General features: G+C 44.3%; 1 long non-coding RNA gene across 3 annotated transcripts; it reads right to left on the bottom strand.

Annotated features, from left to right (window-relative positions):
• Nucleotides 1-2,260: 2,260 nt before the first annotated feature.
• On the bottom strand, nucleotides 2,261-20,505 carry LOC149750311 (uncharacterized). Of its 3 annotated transcripts, none has more exons than XR_016392200.1 (4): nucleotides 15,593-20,499; nucleotides 14,049-15,346; nucleotides 12,418-12,501; nucleotides 2,261-6,426 (listed from the first exon to the last, which is right to left on the bottom strand). It is a non-coding gene; the product is annotated as an uncharacterized LOC149750311 (long non-coding RNA). The 3 variants fall into 3 exon arrangements; XR_016392201.1 differs by lacking the exon at nucleotides 14,049-15,346 and having other exon boundaries at nucleotides 2,263-6,426; nucleotides 15,593-15,683; nucleotides 18,223-20,505; XR_016392199.1 differs by lacking the exon at nucleotides 14,049-15,346 and having other exon boundaries at nucleotides 2,264-6,426; nucleotides 15,593-20,500.
• Nucleotides 20,506-24,597: the final 4,092 nt, after the last annotated feature.

Below are 24,597 nucleotides of genomic sequence, written 5' to 3'. Positions count from 1 at the left end.
AGTGATGGGTTCTGAGTAAGCACCCATGGTATATGCCCCAGAACAAAGGTGCCACCCCTATTGCTGGTTTATAAGGCTCCAAGGCTCTTGCCAGGCCTCCGTCCTACCTCTCACCTACTCCAGTACAACTGCTGGGCGTGTCTTACTCCACCTTGTCTAAGGTCACAGAGTTCATACACAGTGGAACCAGAATGCAAAGTTGGGTGGCAGATGGCAGAGTCTGTGCTCTTTGTCTCTCCACTACAATGCCTCTGCCACCACGAGGAATGGTCTCATCACGGTGAGGACAAAGGGCAAGCTACCTGCTGACCCAATCCGACCCTACTGGGCTCCATCCACGAGTGACTCCAGCCACCAGGAGAGAGATATTGGGATGGGGGCGTTCTGGGCGGCCCCTTGCCCTGCCTCCCCTGGGAGCCAGCCCCCGCCTGGGATTTCCTCTTCAGCCCTGCTCAGGCCAGTGAGGGGAGAGCCACCTTCTAGTCCCACCCTGTTTGCCAATTTCTTCCCTTGTAAAGAAATCCCACCTTGCGGTATTGTTGCTGTAATGGGAAAGAGGCTCATCTATTTCCAATTCTGCAGTGCGGGCAGACTTTAAAGGGTCTGTCTGTTTTCGGTTCACATATTAATCTGCTTCCTGCCACAGCTCCAAATACCTTCTGCTCCAAGATGTGGGCCGTTTTACTTGAGGGGTGGAGAGTGGCAGGAAGGTAATATTTCACTTGTTACGTTTTCAAATGGGGCAACGTTAATGGGACTTGTCCTATCTTGAGACAATACCTTGAAGGGATTTGGACAAGATAAAAATCCAAATCCTTTATCCTTGAAAATTCTTTGCTCGACAGAGCTGATAAGAAGCATATGTGTGTGTGTGTGTGCTTGAGCGCATGCATGCCTGCATACTAAAGCTGTACAGATCTCGAGCTACCCTCCTTGGGGCAGCAGTACTTCCTTGCTGGAGAGATAAGTAGTCTCAGTGATGCTTGCGGCTTCCTTTTTATCTGGGGACACCACAGGTCTTCAAAGGACCTAATCAGGTAGTAGGAGATCTTCCCCGTGCTCTTGAGGCCGGTTGGGGGGGCACATTTTTCAACATCTTCCTGTTTCCTCCAAAGAGCTCTAGGATAAGACCCTGTTGTTAATAATCCTACATCACAAGGCTTTTGCTGACATTTCATCTCCCTAGTCTGTATAATGCTGTGGTGTTATCTCATGTTTAACAAATGGAAAATCCTATTTTGGCCTCACTGGGCAGACCAGAGTTCAGCTGTTGGGAGCCAGGAGTGGAATCCCAGAATGGACCCAGGAGTTCAGCAGCCTCCCGCCCCACCCCTTATCTGCTGCCCTAACCATTGTCCCTCTTGTTTCAGTCCCTATTGAGTTGGAGAAGTTGGAGTTCCAACCCAGAAAGAAAGATTTAAATGTCCTTAATTCCCTGCCCTGAAACATTGTTCATTAAAACCCTAATGTTCTAATCTTTTTTTAGATTGTGTTTCTTAATTTATCTCCTCCCTCCTCAAATGGGAACCTAGTGATTTTCAATTGCCATTATCTGAGAGGAGATGTGTTTGTGTCCATAGCCAGGGGCTTGGATGTGCTTATTATGTGCAGATTGTTTTTTTGTGCTCTTCCAGGTTTTTCCTTGCCTACGTGATGCTACTTAAAATCCACTGTGTAATCTTCACACTCTGGGTCTCATTTGCTTTCAGACTTCTGGGCCTTCAGACCCATGTGTGGCCTGCCCATCTATGTATTATTCATAGACACACCTGTTCTCAAATAAGAAACCAAAAGAAAGTAATGCATTTTGTTTTAAATTGGGAGAGAAGGAATCACAGCTCTGATTTGTAAACTTGCTGCCCCCCTCTACTCATAAGTTATTCTGGAAACATCCCCCAAAAGCCCTCTTCTCTGCAGCAGGAGGAGGGCTGCCTCCTCTGCAAAGGGGACCCTAAGGGCCCTCTCGGGGGCTTCTGCCTGGAGACATATCTCTGTAGTCCCTGGTGGTGCTCAGTTGTGTTCTCTGTGCCTGGAAGGAATGATTCGGCAGTGAGAGGAGGCCTGCATCAGTGGGAGGCATTTCATATCGATATAAGAAATTTCTAGAATTTGGAAAATGGAGCACATTGTGTCCTATGAGAGTCTTACAAGGCTTGCATTATTCTCAGACTTTAACCTTTCCTATTATTGATTAGTTTTGTTCCTAAAATTAACTTTGAATATACTTGGAAGTAGTCTTCTGGGTTGAGGATGATTCCTAATCTCTTAATTGCTTCTTTAGTGTGTATTTGTCTTCATGCTTCTTAGTTGTACTGGCTTGAGTAGCACCTCATCCTATGGTATATTTTTCTCCCAGAATGAACCAGCTGCCATTCTGATTCAGAGCAACGTGGCAAATGGGTATGGCCTGAGTGGCAGAGAAACCTAGGGAAGCTCCTGACAGGAAGTTGATATTCTTTTTTTTTTTTTTTTAATATTTATTTATTTGGCTGCGTTGGGTCTTAGTTGCAGCATGCAGGATCTTTGTTGAGGCATGCGGGCTCTTCGTTGAGGCGTGCAGGTTTTTCTCTCTCTGGTTGTGGCACACGGGCTCCAGAGCGCGTGGGCTCTGTAGTTTGCGGCACACATACTCTCTCATTGAGGCGCACGAGCTCAGGAGTTGTTGCACACGGGCTTAGTTGCCCTGTGGCATGTGGGATCTTAGTCACACCCCCGCCTCCCCCCACCAGGAATCAAACCCGCGTCCCCTGAATTGGAAGGCGGATTCTTTACCACTGGATGGCCAGGGAAGTCCCAGAAGTTGATATTCTGAAGTTAACAAACCTACCAAGATGTTTATGATTTTGTAATATAGTTTAAATGGTTGAAAGTATGGCTGCTGGGGTTAGGACAAACCCCACCACATGTTGGTTAACTGACTTTGGACAGGTTATATAATATCTCTAAAGCTAAGCAACCTCATCCGGAGAGAGGGAGAGAGATGGGGGGGGGGGCGGACGCTCAAAGAGACAGAGAGGGAGAGAATAAAAGATTAAATAAGATGTTACATTGTAACATCCAATACCCTCCATAAGTGTTAAGGATTGTATTATTACTACTGAGTTTGTGAACCAAGATTTAAAAGCATGACACTGAATGGGAGATGGTCTGACATGTCGATGGACACACAGGATAGTTTGTGTTGAAGGCAGCCATCTCCATGACAACCACAGTGCCCTCTGCTTCACAGGTCCCCTGATAAATCACCCATTTTGCTTACAGTTCAATGATTCCCTGGCATTCCAGTTGCTTTATAAATTAAGATTAGTTTCATTCCTTTTTAATAAGAATAGTTTTTATTAGTTTTAATTATATAAGTAATATATGAATACATTCTCTTTATAAAAAATTAAACATTACAGATAAGGTCTTCTTTGACCACCATCTCCAGTCGTCATCTCCACCCTAGAGGTGACTCTCACCATCAGTTTGATGTGTCTTCTTCTACACATTTACCCATAGTATCTAGACCCATAGAGAAAAAATTATATTGGATAATGTGCCCAGGTGTTTTCATACATGTTATCTCACTGCATGTCATTCGGCAGCTTGATTGTTTTTCACTTAACAATAGGTCTTGAAGAGTTTTCCATGTCAGTACATATAGTACTTTTTAAAAAAATCTGCTGTTGTGTATATGTGTATGTGTGGTATGGATGAACCACATTTTATTTAGCCAATCCCATTTTTTTTAAACATCTTTACTGGAGTATAATTGCTTTACAATGATGTGTTAGTTTCTGCTGTATAACAAAGTGAATCAGATATACATATGTTCCCATATCTCTTCTCTCTTGTGTCTCCCTCCCACCCCCCCTATCCCACCCCTCTAGGTGGTCACAAAGCACTGAGCTGATCTCCCTGTGCTATGCGGCTGCTTCCCACTAGCTATCTGTTTTACGTTTGGTAGTGTATATATGTCCATGCCACTCTCTCACTTTGTCACAGCTTACCCTTCCCCCTCCCCACATCCTCAAGTCCGTTCTCTATGTCTGCATCTTTATTCCTGTTCTGCCCCTAGGTTATTCAGAACCTTTTTTTTTTTTTAGATTCCATATATATGTGTTAATATACAGTATTTGTTTTTCTCTTTCTGACTTACTTCACTCTGAATGACAGACTCTAGGTCCATCCACCTCACTACAAATAACTCAATTTCGTTTCTTTTTATGTCTGAGTAATATTCCATTGTATATATGTGCCACATCTTCTTTATCCATTCATCTGTCGATGGACACTTAGGTTGCTTCCATGTCCTGGCTACTGTAAATAGAGCTGCAATGAACATAGCCAATCCCATTTTGATGGTCATTTAAATTATTTCTGACTTGTTGCGATTGCAAACAAAGCTGCCACAAACATCCTTGGACCTGCCTTCTGAGCACATGAGTAAGTGTTTCTCTGGGGGAGATATGGATAAATAGAATCATTGGATCATAGTGTATGAACATTTTACACTGTAATAGATATTGCCAAATTATTCTGCAAAGTGTGATCATACCAGTTTACAATCTTATCTGTAGTGTATGGAAATGCCTTTTCTCCTACATCCTTTTGAATTTTTTCTAATTTATTAGGAACAAAAACCTGCCTCATGTTTGAATTTCCATTTTCCTGATTACTAGTAAAACTGAGGTTTGTGTCATGCATTTTGGGGGCCATTTATATTTTCTTTTTATTTATATCACACATTTTTTGCTTTATAAAAATGTTTGCATTTATATTTTACATTTATATTTCTGTGAATTAGCATTTTATACCTTTAGAATATTTTTCTATTGAACTGTTTTTCACTTTATTTTTGATTGTAGAAGTTCTTCATATATTCTATATATTGATCCTTTGTTGCAAGTATTTTCTCCTTTTGCCCTTTAACTTTGTTTATGGTGTCTTCTTTCATACAGAAGTTGTTTTTGAGGCAAATTTATCAGTCTTTTATAAGGTTTGGTTTTTGTGCCTTGTTTAGAAACAAATTTCTATATAAACTCATGAAAAAAATCTTCCTGCATCATATTCTAATGTTTTTCACATCTGGGTTGTTAATGAGAGGTTTTCTAAGTAAGTAATGCCTTATCTCCTTTGCTGCGTATCTACAGCCGAGTAAGGGTGAGGCACTCACTGCTCAGCACTGGCGCACGGCCCTCACTGAAGACTTGAGCAGTACCAACAGTTTCCAGCAGAGGGCAGTGTCAGAGCGGGTCTGTCTCTGTTGGGGCCCTCAGGGGTTCCCTGCCTCACCAAAGGGAATCTTTAAACTGCTCTGAAATTAGCAAATTCCAGTGAGGGGAGAATAAGTACAATGAAAGGAAAGAGCAGGAGCAAAGTCTGCTGCAGAGTGGGCTGCCCAGTGGGAAGTAAACCAGGGCCAAGGGGAAAGTGTCCTGATAGACTCTGTATGTTATGACTGCATAGCAGGAGAGAACAGATAAAAGTTATCCGGGATCACAGAGGGTTTTCTCCAAGGGAAGCTTCGATGTCTGCTTAAGTATGGTCCACATGCTTGAGATGAAAGCTCAAGTTTTACAAAGGAAATGTTATTTACTGGGCAAACAACAGGCAGGATGGAAACATGCAATCCCCAAACTTATCCTTTTGATTTCATCAGTAATTCACTGTCTCCTTTTGGGGAAAAAAAAAGAAAGAAAGAAATCCAGTGGCCAGAGGCACAGCTGACTTCAGAGGGGAAACCGAGGAAATGACAGTGCTGTTGGGTACAGTTCTCTCCCCACCTCACCCCAGACACATCCTGGGCTAGCAGGTCTGTTTTCCATTGTCGCTTTGTGTAATACCATCCATGTGGGATTAACAATATCATTATGAAACCAGAGGAGCACTGGCAGTGAAATCCACAGAGCCGCATAAATATATTGATCCACATACGTTTGCACATCTGAATCAGTCTCTCAGCTCCTGCGCTGGGTTCTCTCGGCTTGTCCCTACTCATTGATCCTCCACCTTTTTCCACCCTGCTTTGTGCCAGGGAGGCTGCCTGTGTGAACTGAAGCCACGTGCTCCCTTGCTTATTGGTTTCTGGCTTGGATGGACCCATGAGAAGTACGTGCGAGAGGGCTGAGTATTTCTTCCCCAGGCTCCGTCCCTGCTGGGCTGTAGTTGGCAGTGGCTTCATTCCTCTGCAGATTCCAGGTCGTCCTACAGCTACGGGAATAACTAACCGCTCTCTCTTCTTCCCCTTTCATGCCTTGGGAGGTTAGAGATTTCTGGGTAGCCTGGATACTTCACTATCCCATATTGGCTTCCTTTAACCGTGCTCACACCCTTGGAAATAGTCTCTTCATTAATGTATCTTCAATGATTTCTTCTGAGTGTACTGTTTGATCCCTGTCCTGATCCTAATACAGAAACCGGAATCTATCTGGATTCTTCATCCTGAAAGAGAGAAAGTATACAATTAAAATGTTATTGTAGTTTTGGACTCCTTTTTCCATACAAATAATCTCCAAGCCCAGCGGTGGTTGCTGCCTGCATGACTTCCCAAGAGACAGAGCAACCAGTCATTGTAAACCTGCCTAAAAGAGCCTACTGGCCGGTTCATTTTCTGCAGTTCTCTAGGGCTTATTTATCACAGACCCCTCCCCCCAGGCTCACAAAAACATCCCATTGCTATTAATACCCTTCAATTCTATTCTAGACTTTAAAGGCAAACAACCTGGAAGATGAAAGGATCTAAGTAACCAATTTGGATGCCTTGATGGTTTGACTCATTCATTAAGGGAGGGTTGTAGAATGTTGCTGGAGATGTAAATTGCATGTATATGCAGCCCTCCCCTTCAGGGAGAGGATTACTGTCCTAAGCTAAATAGTCACAATGAGCTGGCACTCCAAGGAGGTGAGGCCACTTGGGTTTCATCTCCCCACCAGATGTACATGACTAAGTGACCTGGTCCCCCCTCTCCGCCCGGACCCTTTCCCTTCTTCCACCTGCTGCCAAAGGCAAGAATGAACAAAGCACAGAGATTGCAACAAGAGCAAGGAGACTCGAATCAACATGTTAGATCACCATGAATGACTGAGAGCTGCTTGGACACCTACTTTAATTAAACACTGAGTGAGTCTTATTCACTGAAGACTGTCCTAGTTTCATCACTTGTCCTTTCTGAGTACACCTCTTCCATGCTTGTAGCTAATCTACTCTTTCTTTTTCTCAATCCAGCCCTCACCCCCTTTTCAGCCCTTGTCCAGTGACCTAAGAGATGCCTTTGGTGCCTGTTCTCCTCTTGGCCGACATATCCAATCCATACCTGAGATCTGTGGACTTCATCTAAGTCTGTCTCGCTCTAGTCTGCGTTCTTTTCCCCACCTCCACCACTAGCCCTTGGTCAGAATCCCCTGGACCACTCACCTAGCTTCACAGCTGGCTTATCCTTCTGCCATCTGCACTCCCCTGTCCGTAACGCAGCCAGAGTGCGCTTTACAACATGCGAACCTGTCCCGATACCCGTCGGCTGAAAACCCTTCGAAGGCTTCCCACTGCTTTAGGATGAAGACCCACAAAAGCGTTATCAGCCCGCATGGCCTGGTCTCTGCCCTCCACTCCCGTGTCAGCTGATGCCACACCTCCGTCTGCCATGGTCTGGCTGCCTTCCTTGGTTCTTCTTTCTGATCCTTAAACTTGCCAACCTCTATCTCATGACTCGGGTCCTTTCCGTTTGCTGGAGTGTCCTCACCACCATCAGTACCTGCCTTTGCCTAGTTAACTCCTTAAGACCCAGACTCAAACAACCACCTTCCCCAGGGGAGCCTTCCTTGGCCTGAGACTAGGCCTGGTTCCCTGTTACAGCCTCCCCTGCCATGTTCACAGGCTGTAAGGAAACACTTAGTTGAGAGGCTGATGCCTGTCTCTTCCACTAGTATGTACACCCTGTGAGTTTGGAAGTAGCATCTGTCCCTGTGCTCATGGCGTTGTGTCTGGCATATAAGACAATCTCAAATGAAGACATGAATGGACACTGTCATGCTTTTTCTTTTAATATCAGTAACTGGTGTTGGCACCTCCCCATACTGAATAAATGGAGGTCCTGAGTCTGGAGAGATGTAGGCACGATACGGACCAGAGTTGGGGCATGGGCTAGATTGCTTTCTGACAGCCAGCGACTCTTGGATTTGGAGAATATTCATATCCTTATTCTGCCTGTGTAGACACTCCCAGTCTGCATCTGTCTTGTACCAGGGTTGTTTTGCCCATGCCTATCCCTACCCCCAGCCTGTGACCACCAGAGTCCCTCTTCCTGGTGGCTGGTGGCCCTGTTTATTCTTATGCTGGGAAACCTGGGCCTTCCATTCCCAGGCATGCTTCTGAGCAGATACAATGAAGCACTTAAAAGCCAGTAGGTCTCCTGGAACTCCTTTCTTCCTGCTATTATTGACAATGCAAATGAAGGATTAATTTACAAGCAAGAGAGGTTTTGTTCAGAAGCTTGAGTTTTCAGAACCATCCCCAGGGTAATAAAATGGAAAGGGGAAAACTGAGCACAAGAGACCTTCCTTCTGTTTTCCCAAGTGTCGGCCAAGATTGCATCCTAACTGATGTATCAGAAGTAAGGGACCCAGGGCCTGGAGAGGTAATCGTCTGTACCAGTGGTTCTCAAACTTAGCATGCATCAGGATCACTTGGAAGGCTTATTAAACCCAGTTGGCTGGGCCCCACCCCCAGAGTTCCTGATTCAGTTGGTCTAGGGTGTGGCCCAAGAATTCTCATTACTGGGCTTCCCTGGTGGCGCAGTGGTTGAGAGTCCGCCTGCCCGATGCAGGGGACACGGGTTCGTGCCCCGATCTGGGAGGATCCCACATGCCGCGGAGTGGCTGGGCCCGTGAGCCGTGGCCGCTGAGCCTGTGCTCCGCAATGGGAGAGGCCACAACAGTGAGAGGCCCGCGTACCGCAAAAAAAAAAAACAAAACAGAATTCTCATTACTAACAAGTTCCCAAACTATGCTGATACTGCTGGTCTCTAGCAACCACACTTGGAGAACCACTGGGCTACACTGTACTCCTTCCCCATGTACTCAAACTTTAACATGTATTCCAATCATCTGGGATCTTATTGAAGCACAGACTCTGACTGAGTAGGTTGGAGTGGAGCTTGGTGTCCATTCTGTTGCAGTGAGGACCACATGCTCAGAAATAAGCCATTGCCTCCTTGAGCCCTGGTCCTCTTTGATAGAGGTCTCTTCCTTCCTTTATGCCTTCCTGGGATATCAGGGGATATTTTCGATGACCTTAGAAAGAGGTAGGTGCCAGGGAGTATCGCTCTAAGCTAAGTTTTCAGTCTTAGCTGAAAGGCCAAAGGAAACATGGCCTTCCTTTATCCCCCTTTGCTGATAGGTGTGAAGAGGAAATACAGTGGAAGAAATACACTCACAGAATTATGCTGCCAGGTCACACAGGTGGAAAGTGCATCTCTACTGGGAGTTGGGTCTCACTGAGGCTGTAAAAGGGCGGGGAGTCCATGTGGAAAAATAAAGCTTCCCCCTTTATAACAGAACTGTGTGTTATAGCATATTATTGTGAAAACGTGAGCTCTGGGCTTAGATGTGGACCCAAAGCTTCAAATAAAATAGCATTCATAAACTGGTTGCCACAGTGCTTGGCATTAAATGAGTGCTTAATGAATTACAGCTATTGTTATTTTTTTAATGGGAAGTATTAATTCCAGTCGAATCAGAATCCGTATCAAGAGGAAGATGGGCAGCTTGATAGCCTATAGTATAAAACAGTAGGTTGTTTGGCCGCTGAGATTTCCTATTGTCCACCTTGTTCAGTGCCTGGCCCATGAAGCACCTATTCGCTGAACGGAAGGAAGTAATTATACAAGCCTAGGTAAATTAGTAGATGGGAGGACTTGAGCTTATGCAAATTGTCCAAAGGAAAAGAATAATGGAAACACCTGCATTCTTGAATGTGAGGACTTTCAGGGCTTGGGTAACTTTTGTTCATCTTCTTCTGCTTATAAAATTGGTCACTACCACTGCTTTACAGGGTTATTATGAGAAACATTTGGCAATGCGTATGAAAGTGCTGGGTTAAGAGTAAAGGATAAATTGAGTACCAGCTACTTTAATAAAGTGGGGTGACTGCCTAACAGACCCTTTGGGTTGTGACTTCAATGCTGAGGCTGAGACTGCAAGTCTCTAGCCCTTGGGTTTTGACGTATTGGCTTTGCCTTTTAGGTTGGCTCTTGTGTGCTAAAAAATCTCAACTTCTTCATATTACTTGCTAAGTGAAATCTGAGCCTCTTCAGAAGGCCTGAGTACAGGTGGGAGAGCAGGTAAAGCCAACTGAGGAAGGGCTCACCTTGTTTGATAAGGAGCCTGTGAGCCTGGCTGGCAAGGAACAACACTCAGATCTCCCTCCCTGGCTCTCCACAGTCTAATGCATCTCATTTATTGTTAATGCTGTTTCCACTGGCTCATTTGCAAATAGCCTGAATAAAACATCAGAGCAGGAAGGGAGGGGCAGTACTCTCTGTCTTCCATTACTGCCTCTGCCACCTTCCTTCCCTCCTTCCCTTTCCTCTGGTCCCTTCTCCCTCCATTACTCTGATTAACAATCTTTATCTAATTGGCTTGTCATGAAGCAGCCAAATAGGACTCCTGGGCTCTTGTACGGATGGCGAGGAAAATGACTCAGACAGGCCCAGCATTTGTTTTTGGGTTTTGTCTTCCTGAATGGATGGAGGAAAAAAACAAACAGGGAATTTACAATCTTAGGAGATCTGGGAATAAAATAGCGGCTCTGCTCCTCCCAGGGAACAGCCTAAGCCCACAGGAGGATGGCAAAGAGTCAGCCTGGAGAAAACCATCCAGCCCTGTGGGGTGTGAGTCCTCAGGGCCACTACTGCTACCGCAGGGGATACAAATCTGGCTGGAGGCAAGCCTATGCATAACCCCAAGACAAGGCAGGTTAGGAAAAGCAGGGCCATAAAGGCACATGGTGGGGATGAGGCTCAGTCCTCACACACAGTTGCACAGGCAACACAGTTTCGGTTATTTTCTCTGGTTTAACTTAATTCCCGGCTACCCTGACTCAGAGCAGCCACTGCCTTGTGTTTCTTTATCACTAACAAGTACATTCCTTAAAACATCATAATTTAGCCTTGTCAATTTTTTAAAATTTGGGATGTCTTTTAAATCATTTTTAAGGTATAAATTCCACCTAGACTCCCTCTTAATTTTATAAATTTTCTTTTTAAGAACCTGAGCCTTTTACCCTGTAATGTTTCCCACAGTCTGGATCTTGCTGATTGCATATTCAAGGAACGGTTCAGTGTGTTCCTCTGAGCTCTGTATTTCCTGCAAATTGATAGCTGGATCCAAAGGCTTGATTAGACTTAAGTTTGATCCCTTGGGCAAGACTATAGATAGTGGCGTGTTTTTCATCAGGAGGCGCATAATGTCTGCACGTCTCCCTTTTTGTGATGTGAGCAGCTGTTGACGTTCAATGCCTGGATCTGTTAATTCACTGGGGGTTGCACATGGTGACGTTCTCATTCTAACATTTCTTTTTTCATTTATTAGTTGGAATACTTCCATAAAGAGATGTTTCCTCATGTCTACGATTGGGTTACCCAGTGGTATAGTTCCTGGAGGAAAGGCAGGACGGATGTTTGATTCTTTGTCTTATTTATCAGTCTTCAAGATCACAGATAGGTGCCTTTTCTCCTCTAATAGTGACCAATTAGTTTTTTCAAATAGCATTAGAAATCCGTAGATTTAAACATATTTGATGAATTTAAATGTATTTGTACAATTATCATCCTTATTGAAATACAGATTGTTCCATCTTGGGCAGTGGGAGCTTCCTCAATTTGTTCTGAGTCCTGCTGGCATGACCCTAGTGGTCCTTGATACCATTCCCTGCTATCTGCTATGACAAGATATTCCAGGCTCACCTTATATATCTCCTGCCCCAGACCTGAAATCAGTCATTCATCCAAGCATCCCTGACTTCTTTTAGTGTCATCTTTTAAAGATGCTCATTGCTACTTTACTACAACATTAGTCACTGTTTTAGTCCTTTGAGTGGACAGAGTTGAGGAATTAATGGGGGGAAAATTTATATACAGTTAATTCTGCTCTAATGCTTATTTTGAAAATGCAGATTTGTTCAAATACGATTGGTACATTAAGGAACAATGTGAATCTAACACAAATTTTTGCATTTGGCTGTGGGTGATTTTATACAGAAGACATATTAGGTGGAGGCAGAAAACTTCACCCAGCTGAACCAAGCTGTATAAGAATATATGAAACAGCAAAGAAAAAAAAAAAAAGATCAGGAATAATCTCTTCCACGATCAAAGAGAAAACACAATCTGTATACAGAGACTAAACGGAAATCACCAAATCCTGCAGAAGTGGTACCTTTTATTGCTATGGGAGGCTGGTTTGGTGGTTTCAAACATCACTACAACTTCCAGAGTTTTTAGCTGTCAAGCAAGGCTGCAGCTGCAGATGAGAAAGAAGCAAAAGAATTTCCAGCAGTGACACAGAAGTTAACTGGAGAAGAAAGCTGTACATTGGATAATATTGGGTTGGCCAGAAAGTTTGTTCTGTTAGTGAATATGTTGTTCAATAGAGTTCTTGGTGAAAATGAAAACTGTGTCTTTTATTTTTACTTAAAACCAAACGAACTTTTTGGCCAATCCATTATTTTCGGTTGTGATGAAATAGCTGTGTATTATAAATGCGTGCCTTAAAGGGCCTCCATCTCAAAGACAGAAAAACATGACCCAGGATTTAAGGCTGCAAAAGGCTGTAACTCAGGTGTTCAGCACCAATGCCCAACAGAAGACAATTAGCCAGCCACCCACATCTGATACAACTACCATCCAATTTCAGGTAAGCCTCCTCCCACCACTTCACAGTAACTAACAAGCCTTTCAACGCCCACTTCCACAAGCAAACTTCAGGTCTTTTTCAAGGCAAAGTGCTGTATTTATATTAGTATTTATATTATGTATTTCTGACTCATTTGACCTGTATAGAACTGAGCTACCATTTTGGCCAAATTTCTATCCTTTAAAAAAATGTGTCACTAATGAAATTTTTGAGTGTTATGCCCTTACAACCATTTTTACCATAAGCCCTGTGGTTTTTATTGCCCATTGTGGCAATTTTTAGGAACACATATGTCATACTGTAGCAGAACTGAACACATACATGCACCCACCTCAGGTATTCATACTGGTTCATACTTCCAGTTCAATTGCAAGACTATAGGGTTTTCACTCACTTATACTCACTTAACCTCATCTATAGTGTATCTGTACTCCTTTCTTTCATGCCAAAAATCCTCGTTCTCAAGGAATTAGGAGATGATAGAATATTCCATAATTACTTATTTGCTTCATTCCACCTTATACACAAAACAGAATAACAGTACAAAAACTACTACAACCTGTAAAATTACTGAGAACTCTCCCATAGAGGAACTCTGGATGGCAGGATAAAGACTGCTCTAGGGCCCCTTAAGACGTCCTCACAGAGCTTCTTGTACTCATTCGCCACTATTGGATTGGGCAAAACCCCTCCTCAGTTTATCTGCTGTCCTCAATTCAGCCTGCCACACTCTGTCAGATCGCCCCCCCACTCCTCAGCTGCCTCGGCTACACATGCTGGTACTTTGAAGATCTTGAAGCTATTGGTGGTCTGACCCACCTGCTTCTATGTTGGGATATGGAGGATACCTCTTCACTTAACCTTGTTGTAAATGTTGTCGATGGATTTTTAATTTTTTGCTATCTAGCTACTCTATTTTTATGTGGAAATTCTGGGAGATTTAAAAATCATGCTGTTGTCACTGTTATCTTCCCAGAAGCCCTCCCTGGTAAACATTTTCCCATAGTTTGTCTTTGAATATGAACACTTTAAATATACAGATGTTTTCAATTTTTATTTAGTCAAATCTGTTTGATCTTCACCCATTGTTTTTAACGCTTAAAAAGTCCTTCGCCATGTAGATGTTAAATAAAAAAATCTTTACAATTTCTTACGAGATTTTTGTTGTTGTTGTTGTTGTTTTTATGGTACGCGGGCCTCTCACTGTTGTGGCCTCTCCCGTTGCGGAGCACAGGCTCCGGACGCGCAGGCTCAGCGGCCATGGCTCACGGGCCCAGCCACTCCACAGCATGTGGGATCTTCCTGGACCGGGGCACGAACCCGTGTTCCCTGCATCGGCAGGCGGACTCTCAACCACTGTGCCACCAGGGAAGCCCTTCTTATGAGATTTTAAGTTTCATTTTGTATATATACCTGTCTTACCCATATCATCTATTTGAAAATTATTTTGTAAAATGCTATGGGAGGAATATCTAAGTTAATTATTTTTCTCCTCCAAATCCATTTATTGAATTTGTAATTCTTCCTTTATTAGAGCTCAAGTAAATATCAAGCTCTATATCTAAGTTATTTCTTCTTGATATGTTATTTCTGTGATCATACCAAAATGCTTATTTATTTCAGATTAATATTATATTTTAATGTCTAGGGCATGTCCCTCCTCACTATTTTTTTATTTAAAAAATAGTTTAGCTGTTTTCATCCATATTTTTTCTCAATGAATTCCAGCGGAGGGAAAGTCCAGAGTCAATGTTGGGGGTAGCCCTTTGGTTCTCTGATAAGTTTCTTATTAAAAAGTAGCCATGTTTCCTTGTTTGACCTCTTCCAAATGTTGTGTAATATCCCAAGAGGTGTTGTCTGTGATTGTATCTCAGGACAGGTTATAACAAGGCTCATGACACCTTATTCAAGGCAGGTCAAATGAATTTGGGGAAAGGCATAGGCCTGACATTAGACCTGTTCAGCAGGATGATGGGGCAGCCATTGAGCTGGAGAATACCATCTGAAAGTCAAAATTCAACCAAGCAGACAAAACTTCCTGTGCCAAGAAACTTAACCTTTCCAGCCATGACTCAGGAAAGGGCTCAGCATTGGTTGGTCCAAGATGGAGAAGAGGGGGCATCCACAGGCAACAAGAATCCAGCACTAAGCTTCAGTTCAGAGGAAACACTTCTTACAACCAGCAACAAATATTTGCATATAGCTGGGTGGAGCCAAGACTGTGATATGAAGCCATGCAACTGAACAAAGTTCATGGAATTATAAGAAATGCTAATCCATGATCTTGATCTCTCAAGGTTGTTGAAACCAACTGACCTGCACAACCACAAGCCGGCAGTAGCAATACAACATATTTGCATTCTGGAGTTGATTTTTTTCCTTCATGGGGCTTTCAGCTCTGACCTTGTGAGGCGAGAACTGACAGCTTATAGGAGAGCTTTTGTCTCTCTTGCTAAGAAGAAAACAAAATCAAAATTAATATGCCCAATAAATGGAATGTAAAGACTCCCATCTTATAAATGTACTTGGAAAAATACTCTGGAATATCTCATATAAGACATCGGCCTAGAGCCTCAGCTGAGGTTCAGTAGATTTTATTTTATGTGCAGCCTGCTACTTAAAGGGATAGAAGGAGTCAAATAGTAAAACTCAGCCTTCAGGAAGATGCAGAGATACTAGACAGGAACAGACAGCTCACGTTTGTTGGCTGTGAATCCTTGAGTGACACTCTGGTCCATTAATCTTTTTGTGTGTTTTTCTCTTTTCAGCAATCAGAGCCTTCACTGCACCTGCAAGAAAGCATATTCACTGATCCTGTTAACTCGTTCAGTTTAGAGCCCTGAGAACTTGTAAGGATGACGACTTCCCTCTCCCTTGTTTTACAGGCCTAGAGAGGAAGCCCACAGCCCTGGAGAGGTGGAAGGACTTTCCCCTGCAACTTGTCAGAGCCAGACCTGCTGGGTCATTGCTGCAGAATGGCAGCTGCGTTCACAGGTTTGACTCTTCTCATTTCACAGATGGGTCAAGTAAAGCCAAAAACAGGGGGACTGTGCGGACAAATTACTAAGGGATGTTCTGGGAATTCTCCTGGTAAGAAAAGTATCAGGCTGGCTCCTTAGAAGGACCAAATCTTTCATGTGGTCGCTTTTGCCTAAACTGCCCATAAAGCCCTCCCAGAAGGTTCATTCCTATCAATAGCTACAAATAGAACAAGTAAGCAGTGCATTTTAATTATCTAAAGAAAACAGTAAGGGATTATTTTAAGCTAGGAGGGCTGCCATAACACCCTAAGTCAATACATTGCTTAGTACAAGAATTAATTAGTGTTTAAATAATAGAAATGACTATCAATTACCAAACATTATCACACATTACTTGCTGTGCAAACAACTTTTTTGCTATTATTAATAATTCCAGGTACTGGTTTTCTGTAATTATAAGCCACAATTTTCCTTTGGATGAATAGCCAAGCAGAGTTACAGTGCAAAGTCAAGTCCCTACTCAAACCAGTAATAGTCACTTGGTGTTCCCTGTTCCCTTCTGCTGACCCTTCCTTCCTTCTCAGTCTCCATTCTTTGCTGTCAGAGAAACCTAAGAGAATCAATCACTTGGTATTTGCTCGTCATGGTCAGAACTAGCTTTGGTATTAAAATCAAACATCCAAGAAAACACCTAAGGTGACATTTTCTGTTTCTGAGCATGGCTTACTTGATGAAATCATTCCACCTGTGTGAGCAGGTTTTGCTGGGTAGCAGATGACAGGGAGCAATGTGACTGCTTAAGAGGCCTGGGCCTGTAGTTTAGAAGATCAGAGTTCAGACCCCTACTCTTTAATAATCTCAGTGCGGGATTTCAGACAAGTTATTTAAGCACATTGAGATTTCATTCTCCCAGTTAGGAAAGGTAGACTGTGCTCCTAGCCATTTATTTCACAAGGGAATAAGTGAGGATGATAATAAGACATGTGATAGATGAAGAAAAACTTTGCTCTCCTTTGCTCATTTAAAATAAGTTGTCAGTTAACTCTCAGGCTGATTTTGACTGGGTCAACCCTCTATTCTGCATGAACAGGGCCCAAGGAACAAAGGCGCAGGCCCTGGCTGTTCCTCATCCTCCTTGTCCCCTCTGAAATTCACAAAGTCAGGGCCTGCCCCATTAACAGAGCTGCACTAAGCTCCCATGTGCAGGCACCATCTTCAAATGATCCATGGATTTTCTCATTGTATCCTCTCAGCAAGCTTATGAGGGAAGCCATTTTTGCCCCCTTTTTACAAATAAAGAAACAGAGGCACAAAAAGGTTAAGGCCAGAGAGCTAGCAAATGACAGAGCCAGGACACCAAGTGGGAGGACTCTTCACACCCTGCTAAACGGTCAAAAGCACAGTTGTCACTCGTAGAGTAGGCTTCTGCCCCGCAACCTGCCTCCTTTCTTGTTTCAGGAGCCCGGGTCTAACCACTTAGAAGGCAATTATCTCACATCAAAGGGCCTTCCAAGCAGAAACCTCCGCTTCCTCCAGGAAGCTCTCCATAGCGCTCCCCCACACCTGGGCCCACCCGTCCTGGCTCTCAGCTCAGTGACCCCACAGGACTAGGAGCTTCTGGAGGACAGGGACAATTTATTGGTGAGCTCCTAGGCCCTTACCTAGGGTCTACCTCTAGTAGGAAAATGTTTATATAACAAATCTCTCTTTCTGTCTCATCCACACACCCAACGCACTCACACAAGGTCTGATGACTATCAGACAGCTGAAGTCCCAGCGGGCCTCTCCAGAAGTCTGGGGTTATCATCTCTTCCCTCTGACCAGAGACCCTCTCTATACCCGCCCCAAAGGTGGCTGCAGGGGGCGGAGGTGGAGAGAATAGCTGCCCCACTCGAATTCTTCTGGGTTTATCTCCAGCATGGTGGGGGTTTCTGGTACCTCCTAACTCATCCCCTTCTGCACCTTCCTCCCAGGACCCTTGGTATCTTTCTCCAGACCCTTCCTCCAGGGGGCTGGGTAGAGTAGGCAGCAGATGGAGTCCATGAGAGTGAGAGAACGCCTCTCTCTACTCAGTTCCACCCTTTCCCACTGCCTGTGAGCCACCTACACCCTGCTGACCACACCACCCTATCTTAAAAGGTGACTGCAATAAAACAGGAAATAAAAAGCAGAAAGCCCATATTCTTCGGATGATCAGTCTTTGTAATAACTGCTACAAGGTGGAACAGAAATAAATTTATGAACTATCTGAGCTGCAATTTCTGGATTTCAAAGTAATCCAGTCTTGGGGAAATGTCAGTTTCAATTGAACAGGAAAACAAACTTCAAGTAGCTGGCATTCCCGAACCTGAGCAATCGCCGAGGCCGTAAATGTGGTAATTGCTCCTCTAGAACTTGCAAGTCCTGCGCGGGGCTGGGTGGCCACGTGCGTTTGTGCTAGCATCCCATTCCTCTACGGGCTCACGTCTCACCCACTCTCCTGGAACACCATGGAAGGGGTATCGATATTTCAGCCAGCAGCTGGTCTACGGAACTCAGAACACGAGGGAAGAGAGCCGGCTGTGCTGTTGAAAGCAGGAGCCATCCTGGATCCCAGCACAAGCCAGGCTGGATCCATCAGAGGCCTCCAGGGGACTCAGAAAGTTCACCTGAGTCAATGGGAAATGAGTCAGTGGGACTTGGCCAGCCCTGGCACTGACAGACGCTGCTTCTCACAGACTTGTCAGGGTTGCCAGGGCCTGTGGGTGGAGTGGCCTGGATGACACAGTAATCTGCTGCAGGTAAGGCAAGGTTCTGCTCAAAGGCACCCACTCACCCAGAGGGACCTGGAAAAACAATGACTCAAAAGGCCCTGGATCATGCTTTTGCTCGTTTTCTGAACACCTCAGTGAATCTCAGCATCTGTTCTTGTGGTTAGGGCTTTATTGACTCATCTACTGTGGGACTGTCTGAAATTTCTTGGGCAAAAATCTCTTTCCTTTCTTTGTTTGTAAATTAGGTAAATCTTTATGATTCCTTATAAACTCTTTGCCTCTTTGCTCACCAGTTTTCTGCACAATTGACCACACCCTCCTTTGTAGAGCCCTCTCATTCTTTGCTCCCAGGACACTACCCTCCCTGGACGTTTCTCCTTCTCTTGGCCGCTCTTCTCTGAGGACTCTTGTTCATTTGTCCTCGAATGCTGGTCTCTTCGAAGTTCTACCCTTCACATTCTTCTTGCTCTATACCCTCCCCCGATGGTCCCTATTCAGACCCACGTATATGTGCATTATGGCCCAGATGAGACCTCGCTCAAGTTCTAGACCCCATGTTTACTGGACCACTGCCCTTGGACATCTCACAGGTGCCTCAAATTCAATGTAACTAAGCACATCATCTTCCCCCTATATTCACATCTCAGTGAATAGTTACCCAAGGAAGAACCACAGGAGACATTCTAAACTAATTCCTCTCTATAAGCTACTGTGTCATGGCATTCTGTTTTCTAAGTCTCTTTTGAATCTCTCTGTTCTTCTCCATCTCCTCCCTCATCATCTTGGTTCAGGTGACCATAAGCCTTCACCTGACAGCTACAATAGTCTCCTAATACATCACTCTGCTTCTAGTGTGACTCTCTCAGCAATAGTCACAATAATACTGCATACTGAAAACTTCAACATCTCGTAAAAACAAAGACAGTTATTTCTCTCATGAGTTTGTGGGGCAGCTGGGCTGGCTGTGCTCCATTTGTCTCCCATCTTCCTCCTGGGCCCCATGGGCCTGGGCAAAGACAGAGGTACAGGAGGGCAAGTGGAAACACCCAAGGCTTCTTAATGCCTAGACTTAGAAATGGCACATGGTTACTTCTACCACCTGCTACGGGCCAAAACAGATCATGTGGCCTGGCCCAAAGTCAAGAGGTGGAGAAGCACACTCAGTTCACTGGGAGGCCATGGCAAGGGTGTGGATGCAGGCGGAAGTGAGCACTGGGGCCAATTACGCAAACTACCACTGATCCTCTCTAATCCATTTTCCACCTGGTACCTGGATTTCTAACATGCAAATCTGATTATGTTACTCCCCACTGTCCTTGAGATAGAGTCTAAATTCATGATGTAACCCCAGCCTATCTCTCTTCTCACACCACCAGTCACACTCTGCTCCTGCCACAGTGAATTATATTTATTTTCAGAATTTTCCTGAGTACTCTTACCTCCAAGTCTTTGCACGGCTGGTCCCTTTGCCTGGAGCACTCCCTCATCCTCTGCTCACCCCAGAGCCTGGTCCCCATCCCATGCATCATCTGGCTACTCATTTGTCCTTCAGATCTCTCTAAACGTCACATCTTCCAAAACTCTCCCTAACGCCAAGATGGGGCTCTCCCTAGACACATTCCCTGGTCTCATGTACCTGTACCTGTAATAACACTTAACCATCCTAATTATAATCACCCGAGAAAAGGAACTAGATCTCAGTCCTGCTGCTTAGCCACTGTGCCAGGGATATGGTAGGTGCTCAATTAATAGCTTTTTAATGGATGATTACTCCATGGGAATTTGTCCATGAATACAAAGTTTAATGCTCCCCTTTTAACATAAAATCAGATAAATTTAGAGTAACTGTATATTTGAACCAAAATTGTTCTGATCCAGTTGATGAGAGGATTAGTCTGATAAATATCTCAGATCTGAGCATAAAGCTTGCCATATTTTGAATGGAGATCTATCTATTTATACATTAACATGTTAAAAATACAACCACTGTGGAAAACAATATGGAGGTTCCTTAAAAAAATAAAAATAAAACTACCATATGACCCAGCAATCCCACTACTGGGCATATACCCTGAGAAAAGCATAATTCAATAAGAGACATGTACCACAATATTCACTGCAGCACTATTTACAATAGCCTGGACATGGAACCGACCTAAATGTCCAGCGACAGATGAATAGATAAAGAAGATGTGGTACATATATACAATGGAATATTACTCAGCCATAAAAAGAAATGAAATTGAGTTATTTGTAGTGAGGTGGATGAACCTAGAGTCTGTCATACAGAGCGAAGTAAGTCAGCAAGAGAAAACCAAATACTGTATGCTAACACATATATATGGAATCTGAAAAGAAATTGTACTGATGAACCATTCCTGCGGGGCAGGAATAAAGATGTAGACATACTGAATGGACTTGAGGACACGGGGTGGGAGGGGGAAGCTGGGGTGAAGTGAGAGTAACATCGACATATACACACTACTGAATGTAAAAGAGCTAGTGGGAGGCAGCCGCATAGCACAGGGAGATCAGCTCGGTGCTTTGAGATGACCTAGAGGGGTGGGATAGGGAGGGTGGGAGGGAGGCTCAAGAGGGAGGGGATATGGGGACATATGTATGCATATGGCTGATTCACTCTGTGGTACAACAGAAACTAACACAGTATTGTGAAGCAGTTATACTCCAGTAAAGATCTATTTAAAAAAATAGGTAACACTTAATGTTTATATGGCAGACACTGTTGATTGCCTAACTGATAGCCATTCCCCTTCTTCTCTTTTAGCAGAGCCCCAACTCTACTTGGGGTGTCAATGTTCCCCCCCCACACACACACAGAGGACAACTTCTGATTGATCTATGCTACTCATAGAATCCCATTCCTCTTCGCCAGGGAATACCAGTGACCTGAATGGCCAGTGAAGTCCTGGGAAAGGTTTCCTGTCTGATAAAAGAGAGAGTAGCAAGAGGAGAAACAGTCCTCCTCCCCATGCTTGCCCTTTGTGCTTCGGATGACATTTTGGGAAGACATGATTATTGGAATGTGGCAGCCATCTTACCACCATGAGGGGAGACATTACTGATCTACTAAGAAAGGCAGAGCAGAAAGATGGACAGACCCTAGGTCCTTGCTGACCCTCAGTTGCTGCCTCCATGTTGGACCAACCTACCTCTAAGCTTTCTGTTACATGAAATAATTAAATGTCTTTATTGCTTAAGCCACTGGTATGTGGTTATTCTGTTATTTGCAGCTGAAACAATTCCTGACACAAATGGCTTTGAAATGTACCTCTAAGTACCCCAAGTTTGTTGTTAGCAAATATCAGAGACTTCACATTACTCCAATCTGGTATATAACGTAGCTTTCTCAGGACCTGAAGTGCTTTCACAGGTGGCTTTTATTGACTGTGGTGGCTGACATGTTGGAGAATGGGATTCATTGCCATTAGGATTCTGCCACTCCTTTTGTTGTTTTTTTTCTTTGTTTGTTTGTTTTGCGGTACGCGAGCCTCTCACTGCTGTGGCCTCTCCCGTTGCGGAGCACAGGCTCCGGACACACAGGCTCAGCGGCCATGGCTTACGGGCCCAGCCGCTCCGCAGCGTGTGGGATCTTCCCGGCCCTGGGCACGAACCTGTGTCCCCTGCATCGGCAGGCGGACTCTCAACCACTGTGCCACCAGGGAAGCCCACTCCTTTTGTTTTGTAATCCTCAGTTCTTTCTTATTATATTCCCTGCCTCTTCAAAGGAACTGGCAGGGTGGAGCTACAAACTCTTTTATCTGTTTCTTGAGACTGGGAATAATTTACCAGTATAGTAGGGAGAATCTTTCCTAAGATGTCCATGTTCTAATCCTCAGAACTTATGATGATTTTACTTTACGTGGTAAAAGTGACTTTACAGATGTGATTAATTTAAGGACCTGCAATAGGGAGATTATCCTGGATTATATGGGTGGGTCCAATATGATCACAAGGGTCCTTAAAAGTAAAAGGGGGAAACAGAAGAAACAGAAGAGGGATAGGTGGTCGTGGAAGACTGGGCCGAGAGATGCAATGTTGCTGGCTTTGAAGATGAAGGAAGGAGGCGTGAACCCAGGGATGCAAACAGCCTCTAAAAAGGGGAAAAAGCAAGGAAAGGGATTCGCCCCTAGAGCTTCCGGAAAGAAATACAGCTCTGCCAACACTTTGCTTTTAGCTCAGTGAGACTCATTTTAGACGTCTGACCTCCAGAGGTGTAAGGTAATAAATTTCTATTTAATTTGGGGTACTTTGTTACAGTATCCATAGGAAATGAAAACAACTAGTTGACCTTATAGACTGCAAAAGCACCCCTGGTTCAGACAAGCGTCTGGGTGCTGCCTGCTTGAAGGAGCAAACTATAAATCATGAACTCGCCAAAGCCAGGGGTGGCTTTGGAGTAGTCCTAGTTTGGGGAGTGTCAGGAGTACGTAGTTCTCCTCAGGGGAGAAGAAAACCCCCATGGGATGAAAGACGCAGCACAAGCCCACACTGGCTTGGAGTTCTAACTTCTTGTTTAACACTTTGGGAACAAGGACTTTGTATTCTGTTGACTTTTCATTGAGCTTCCCTCTTCCCAACTCTTTTCTTGCTAATGCTTGTGGCAGAGACCAGAGTGTCTCACTTACATCCTGTGAGCAGTCCTGCTGTTAGTAAGACCCTCAGCCCAGGTTGTAGGGCGGAGCGTGAGATCAGGCTCTGGCCCGCTGGAAAGACGTAGCCTTTTCTTTTATCAACAGCAGCAAACAATTGGTTATTCATTCAGCAAACATGAATTAAGTGCCAATTCACTGCATGATGTGAGATGCTGGGGATACCGTGCTATGCAAAATAGATACGGCCCCATAGACTAATGGCAAACATTTATTTCTCACAGTTCTGGAGGCTGGAAGTCCAAGATCAGGGTGCTGGCATGGTCAGGTTCTGGTGAGGACCCTGTTCCTGACTTGTATACAGCTACCTTTGCTCTGTGTCCTTATGCAGCAGAGGGAAAGCCCTGGTCTCTTCATTCCTTATAGGGACACCAATTCCATCATGGTGTCCCTATTCCATCATGGATATAGGGCTCCAATCCCATGACCTCACCCAAAACTAATTACCTCCCAAAGATCCCACTTCCAAATGCCATCACATTGGGGATTTGGGCTTCAGCATAAGAACTTGAGGGGGGACACAAACATTCAGTCTACAGTACCCCCCTAAATTCCTCTGGGGAAGATAGATATTAAACCAAAAGACAATAAATAAATATATAGTGTCACTTATGATAAGTGTGGTAAAGGAGGCTACTAGGATACTAAAAATGAGAATAAAAGAGGGAACTGATTTAGAGCAGGGGGCCACGAGAGGTATTTCTTAGGAAATGATATATAAACCAAGACCCAAGAGATAAGTAGGAATTTATCAGGGAAGAGAGATCCAGGCTCAAAGAGCACCATGTGCAAAGGCCCTGAGGCAAGAAGGGAGGGGGCAAGCTGCTGTGGCAGTTGTGTAGTATATAGAAGAGAGCGGGGCACAAGAGGAGCTGGTGCCTTTTAAATGCCTTTGATGGTTTCAGACTAAAGTTTTGGTTTCCTTTCGTCAAGCTTTCTGAGGCATTAACTATGAATGCTCATTTACCGAAGAAAAGACAGTACAGAACAAGTCTCAGGCCCCCAAGCCCCATGATGCCAACCAGCCTGCAACCTGTCTCTCTCTAGAGAATGCAGGGCGGGGCAGGGGTGAAGGGAGGCAGCACCGCTTCTGTCCTTTCCGTCCATCTTTCTTTCTGGCCCAGCTTCTTTGCCATAACCTCTGGAGATTTTCAAAATTAGAATCATTACCTAAATAGGGAACCTGCAATGCAAATCAAATGAGAGGCTGCAGCAGGCTAATGAAGGCCAGTGACCTGGTGATCTAATGAAGATGAAGGGTTCTGTTACAGGTTAAGGACACCACCGCATCACCTGCTT

Source organism: Delphinapterus leucas, chromosome 2 (assembly GCF_059928025.1).
Source record: "Delphinapterus leucas isolate spDelLeu-1000000601 "Yukka" chromosome 2, BTC_Dleu_Yukka2, whole genome shotgun sequence".
In the NCBI taxonomy this organism is placed as follows: domain Eukaryota; kingdom Metazoa; phylum Chordata; class Mammalia; order Artiodactyla; family Monodontidae; genus Delphinapterus; species Delphinapterus leucas.
Note: the sequence above shows the minus strand (reverse complement) of the source record. Positions and strands in the feature narration are given on the sequence as shown.